The sequence below is a fragment of the Bos taurus genome, chromosome 26 (assembly GCF_002263795.3).
Source record: "Bos taurus isolate L1 Dominette 01449 registration number 42190680 breed Hereford chromosome 26, ARS-UCD2.0, whole genome shotgun sequence".
NCBI classification, from domain to species: Eukaryota; Metazoa; Chordata; class Mammalia; order Artiodactyla; family Bovidae; genus Bos; species Bos taurus.
Genome location: NC_037353.1, coordinates 21,900,814 through 21,907,727, shown reverse-complemented (window position 1 = coordinate 21,907,727; position 6,914 = coordinate 21,900,814).

Sequence of the window (6,914 nt, the reverse complement as noted above, 5' to 3'; positions counted from 1 at the left end):
GGGAAGAGTTGAGGTGTGCTCTGGCTCCGCTGCCCATGAAAGGCAGAGAATAAATAACAAGCCAGAGGCATAAACAGATGTGCAGATATATGCAGCTGGTGCTTTCCTGCCAAATTACTGCGGATGGAATGCTGGCAGGGGCCCAGGATGCCTCCCCCTCTGCTTGGAGTTCGGCCACCAGGACCCATCCAAGCTCGCCATCCATTTGGCAACATCTGAGTGAGGGGAGGGATGCCAGGAAAGGGAGTGGGGAGGCTGCAGGTGCCCTGAAGTTTGGTTAAGCAGTCCAGAGGTTTATCCCAAAGGCTCAGGTGGGAGGAAGTTAACATGGTGGGGGAGGAATAGGGAGTTCCAACTGGGCGTGCCCTGAAGGTTCTTGAGAGTCCTCTTCCAGGGTGGGGTTTAAAGTGGCTTGAGGGTGTATTAACAACACTACATATATACATCACCACCCTCACTCTCACTCAAGGACTGCAAGTTCCCATGATCTCTGATCACATATGACACTGCTCAGAGGTGGCATGGAGTGCAGTAAGCAGGTGGCAGCTGGATGAGAGCCAAACATGAAAAGATGTCCCTGAAGACTCCAGGCCTGGAACAAGAGATGGAGGAGAAACTGGCTGGAGTTTTTGAGGCACAAGGGAACAAAGCAGGTGAGCAGGAAGAGACAGAATGCCCAAGAGGGCTTCCCTCTTTGGACAACCCTAGATCTGAATTCAGAGAGACACCAAGTCACCTTCTAGGCTTCATCCCGACCACAAGGAGTCTTTCTCTTCATCATTTTGTGGGGTATGGAACAGTTTTTCCAGTGCCTGACTCCTGTTCCTCCTCTAGCTAAGGTGATACCGATTCCTGACCTATGGAGATGGGAGATACCTGTTCTGGTGGACTATAGTGTGATGATGGATCTTGAGTGGACTCAGTCTTGTAGGCAATGGGAAGCAAGAGAGTTCTGTGATAAAGGAAATGGCCAAAAACACATGATGGTCAATGGAGTAAAAGGATGAGTTGAAGGGAGGAGAGATGAAGAGTGGGGAAGCTGTTTTTATTCAAGCCTGATGATGGGATCCAGAGCCATGCAACAGAAAGAATGGAGAGTTGGTGGGAGTTGGTGATGGATTGAATAGGAATCAGAGATAAAAGAGGAATGAAAGTGAAAGTCGCTCAGTTGTGTCCGACTCTTTGAGACCCCGTGGACTATAAAGTCCATGGACTTCTCCACGCCAGAATACTAGAGTGGGTAGCCTTTCCTTTCTCCAGGGGATCTTCCCAACCCCAGGATTGAACCCAGGTCTCCCGCATTGCAGGCAGATTCTTTACCAGCTGAGCCACCACAGAAGCCCAAAGAGGAATAGAGTGGTGATTTAATTTATTGCCCAATCCAGAACAGTTTTGAGTACAAAGAGGTACTATCAATCATTTTTCCAGGGCAGTACACATATGCTGGACAATTCTGGGCAAATCTGGACACACAGACACCTTGGTAAAGATGATCCAAGGTGTGGGGCTTGGGCAATAGCCTGTGTAGGGTGATGCTGACCAAAGCAAGGAGGCTGGAAGGCAGGGAGCAGGATGGAAGAGGAGGGGATCAGGAACTTGGAACTGGACTTCCTGCATTTGAAGTGCTGGGAGACATTCACCTGTAAATACTCAGCAGGCCTGTCTTTCAAGCATCTGTGGACTCTTGCTTGGAAACGTGGGTTTCAAGCTTCAAAGAGAAAGTCAGGGTTAGATATTCATACACTACATATCTCTTGACCCAACAGTGCCACTTTAAGAAATCTGAATCTCAGATATGCTCATTCTTGTGCAAAATGACATAGGTTTATGGAGGTTTACTGTGGCATTGTTTGTAAGAACAAAAACTTCAAAACAGCATAAAAGCCAAGCACTAAGGAATTGGTTAAATCTATTATGGAGTACTATGTGAAATATACCTATATGGATCAAGATATATCCTTATGTGCTGACCTGCCTAATATGTCTGACATTTTTAAAGTGAAATGAGCAAATAGTAAAATAGTAGTATGACATAAATCAATATAATAATTGTTTTAAAATCTAATTTGTGTGTGTTTGTGTGTAGTGAATATGTAAAAGACCTAGAAGAATACATACCATATTGTTAACCCCAGCAACTTATGGAGAAGAGAGTAGAATTAGTGGGGAGGAAAAAGGGGCTTTTGCTTCTTGTCTACACATTTCTGGATTGTTTGAAATTTTCATAAGCATATATCCATGTACTATATTTTAAAAGTAAAGAACAATAAAAAGAACTCTTGAAAAACAGACTAAGGAGTTATGAAGGTGATGAGTGGGGGATGTGGGGGTTGGGGCTGGAATTTGAGACCTATTCCCACAGAAGGGGAGCTGGGAGAAAGGAGCCAGGGCTAGAGAAGAAAGCCTGGAACATTCCCCAAATGACTGGAACTCATTTCTGACCACCAAGGCTGAGATAGACTCTCCACTCCACAAATAAGGCTGCTTGAACCATTCTCTCCAAACTCCAAGCCTCTCCTTCACCAGGGCTGAGCCTATGCAAGAGCCTAGATTTGTTCCAGGGCCCCTAATGGGTCCCCAGAGAAGGCAATGGAAACCCACTCCAGTGTTCTTGCCTAGAGAATCCCAGGGATGGGGGAGCCTGGTGGGCTGCCGTCTATGGGGTCACACAGAGTCGGACACGACTGAAGTGACTTAGGAGCAGCAGCAATGGGTCCCAGGTGACCTACTGCTGCTCCAGACTCCATGCTATTAGAGAAAAGTCCATTTCTTTCTTAAATGCCACACTTGCCTAGGAGACCAGCTCCATCCTAGGTAGCACATTGCTCTGGGTAACACAGAGCCATCCTAGGTGACCCCAACCCAGGCAGTCTTGACTTCTTTCTGCTTCTCTCCTCTCCCCTGGTGCTGTCAAAATGCACAGCGTTTCTTCAGGTGATGAAAATAATAGCCAGAAATGAATTCTCTTTTGGAGCAGGGCTGTGTGTTTAGGGAGGAGGGGAGGGGAATCAAGGGGACAGACAGCAGCGTGACTCACTGGGGTTCCTCCCCTGGGGAGATGGAGCCTGGCAGACCAGGGTGTGGGATGCTTGGAGGTGATTTCCTGACAGGGCTGTCAGCGTCTCACTCCACACTCTCAGCGTGAGTCCCCTGCAGCTGAGCTGAGGCTTCTGCTTCTTTATCTCTCCTCACCTCTCCCGGGCTCTCTTCTCTCTCCAACAATCCCTCTCCCCACTTGCAAGTCCTTTCCGGAGCTAGCTTTCCGCCTCCAGTGCTCCACTCTCCACTCTCTGCAGAGGCATGTCCGTTTTTCTTTTAACAGAAATGTATAGAGTCAGCTTTTCTGTTGGGGTGCCCTGGCCCGGGGCGCCTTCCCAACCGCAGCATGTTTCGTAGATGATTGGAAGTCCAGGGATGCACAGTACAAGGGGCAAGGAGGCTGTGTGTGTGAGAGAGAGAAAGAGAAATGCACTCTGGGGCTGTGTCTGCGCTGCTCCAGGGTGGGAGGGGTCCACAGCATGTGTGAGGGGCAGTGGGGGCACAGCTGAGCCTGCTAAGGTTCCTCAGATCTTACTAGATTATGGGACGTGAGTCTTGACAATGTCTATAGAGTTTTTCTCGTCAGTCCCCCCTCAACTCCCCACCCCCGCCACTTTATAAATGAGAAAGCTGAGATCCGGAGACGTTAAATGACTTATCTTCTGTCACACAGCTAGCTAGTGGCAGAACCAGGGTGAGAACCAGGGATCCTGACTCGTGAACAGCACTGTGCCCACGACTCAGTCAGGGACCTTAGAGCAAAGGTCTTGTTTCTCAGACACTGCAGATGACATATTTGAGTAACACTGTCTCGAAGAGATAGAGAAAACTAGAATCTCTTGGCCTTTAGGCTGCCCAGGGGACAAGCAGGGCCCTTTCCCTTTGCACCCCACCCCCAGGAGCCCAGCAGTGACAACACCTCTCCTTCCTGTCTCCTCTCTACTCCCTGGACAAACCCCAGTACTTGGCAATTTGGCTGTGGGAATGCTGTAGTCAAGTTCACCTCCTTGGCTGGAGGTGATTCTTGCCTGACCCTGAGTCCCACCTGCTCCATCCAAGGACCCAGCCCAAATTTGTCTTCTTCCTGTACAAGCTCTGAGTCCAGCCACACCCATCCCAACCCCCCACAGCCTTACTTGACTTTTTAGAAGCATCCTCTATCCCCCACTCCAAATCTGGAGTCCTTTTCAACGGTAGCCCCTATGAGACTGATCCCTGTTCACTGATTGGAAGAATAATTCATCCTTAACACAAGCATGAGTCACCTGCCACAAATGAGAAAAACCAGCATGGCATCCTCTGCCCCCTCTACACCACCCAACACTCTCTTCCTCCTCCTTGTCCTTGTGCAACACTAGTGTATGAAGGACTCCCCCTCACACCACTGTGCTCCCAAATCAGCCCCCAGGCCTTCAGGAGGGTCCTGAACTCCCCAGTGGGAAGAGGTGCGTGCACGGGGCTTTCACCCTCTCCCCTCCCTCTGATCACTTCTCCCAACTTCCCGCAGTTCCCCAGGAAGAGAGTGGAGAGAAGGGTGCAGAAAAGAGGCTGGCAGGGCAATAAAAACGTCAGGGTCCCTCCTCTCAGTGGGCTTCTCCGGCTTCTCCCGCACTCTCCCTTCACCCCCTCCCTCTCCTCCCCGCTCCCCCTTCCTTCACTCTTCAGACCCTGCAGTTGTCTTTGCTGGGCCAGCCGGCCAGGCAGGCAGGCAGGCAGGCAGCCGCGTTTGGGTATGAGGCAGGAGAGGTTAATTATTGCTCCCCCGCCCTCCACGCCCCCCCCACAAGATGTATCTGACTGTCAGAAGCGGTGACAGATGAAGACAAAGTACAGGTACGGCTCCCTCCCGCGAACCCGGCCCTCGAAGTATCAGCCAGGGGTGGGAGTGGAGAGGGGGTGCGCTACCCAAGTTTTAACCCCTCTGACGCCGGTCCACACAGTGGGGGAGGGAGGCAGGAGGTGGGGAATCCTGAGTTAGAACCCGGTCCTGGCCAGGGCAGCTGAGCCCAAGAGACCTGTTGGCCTTTTCGCAGGCCTGGGGTAGAGAACGGGTGAGAGGCAGGGGGGACTGTCCCAGAGGCTGCAGAATCAAGGTCAGGAGAGATGGAGAGATCCATCCAAGAATGTTACAGGCACAGAGAAACTGGCGCACGGAGTCGCCTAGTGGGTAGGTCGATTTGGGGGCCCTCTTTCTTCACGACAGCATCCCACCTCACCCCCAGCTTTGTTGCCAGGTGTCCTTTGATTTCTGTTTGTTTCGGCCTCACAAGGCTGGCAGGGCTAGGCCACCAGGGAAATCCCGGGCTTGTGTGTTTGAGGAGAATTGTGTGTCTCAATCTGTACGCACTGATGATGATACAACTCAACTGTCTTGAAAAGGTCTAGATACGTTGGGTGTGTGTGTGTGTGTGTGTGTGTGTGTGTGTGCACATGCGTGCATACCCCCTGATGCTTGTAAGGGGTATGTGGGGGTACCTGTGAGGTGTGAGGGGGCCTGTGCTGTGAGCCTGATGTATCGGGAGTGTTTGTGTAAGACAGAGAGCGTTCGCCTGGAGCTATGGCGGTGGTAAAGGAATTTATCTTCAGGAGGGTGGATGCTCCAAGCTTGCAAGTACTGAGGTGCCTACATTTGGGAGGGTACGTGGGCAAGGCATGTCTTTCTGTGGGTACACAATGTGCGTCAGTGTGAGGGTCTTCGTGCCGTGATCGAGGCTGTTGTGAGTGGGAGCCTGATTGTGCAGGCCTGTCTGTAGGGTATTTGTGTGCGCATGCACATGTGTGCCAGCCCAAAGCTGCCAACCTCTTCCTCTCATCGGCATCCCTCCCTTTCCTGACTCTCCTCTCACCATAAGCAAACAAGGTAAAATAATTATTTTTCCATTTAAATGCCCCATGTTTGAGCCAGAATGAAAACAAAGTGATTTAATAAAATTGTCTTTAAAAGGGAAAGGAGGAAAATAAACGTCTACTCTGCTCCTTTCCCTGGTGTTCAGGGAGGCCCCAAGCCCTTCAAAGTTAATTAAAACAGGAACTAAAATCACAGGATTGCTTACTAACCTTTTCCCCATCTTCGCCTTAAGGGGAAGACAACCCACAGGAGCCCTGCCTCTGGCCTGGACCCTGTTCCCAGGCTGTTTCTTCCGGAACCGACCCTCATCCTGGACAGGCACCCTGGCTTTCCTGCAGGCACATCTAGGGCAGGGGGTCCCTTCCCTCCTCCCAAAGAGTTATTAAGGGCCTCCGCTGGCCATTTGAAGTCCTTGATGGACAGCGCCCTCATCAGAAGCTTCCGGACCTTGCCTCCTCCCAGGACAGGACATAGCCTGCCCTCAGCCCCTGCTGCCCCTCCCCATGGGTCTCCTGAGTCCCCAGCTGCTCTGAGCTTTATCTGTCTTCACTGACCCCCTGGCCTGGTCCTTAGCTCCAACTCAGCACTGTTCCGGCTGCTTCCGCCTGGTCTGTATCTGTTCCCCATCAGAGGCCCCATTGGAGCTCCAGCCCTTCAGCAACCCTGATAAAAGAGATGGATGGAAGTGAGTTTCCAGGGCGCCCCTCCCTCCAAGCACAGATCTAGAGCCCTGGGTTCTGACAGGGGGTCCCTGAGGGGGCAGGGGTGAGGGTGAAGGCTGCCAAGCTCTCTGAAGCCCAGTCCCTACCCATCCCCACCTTGTCATAGCCCTTCCCCTCCTCCTAAGGCCAAATTCCTCAGGCTTCCTATGGGCAGGCGCGGGACTGTGATTACCCACACACCGCAGCAGGGATCTCTGTACTAGGTACTTTGCCCCATCTCCATGCAACTCCCCCACCCAGAAAAAGTGATAGTAAAATCAACCATTTGTTGAATACCTATTGTGTTTCAGATATTACTTACAAGA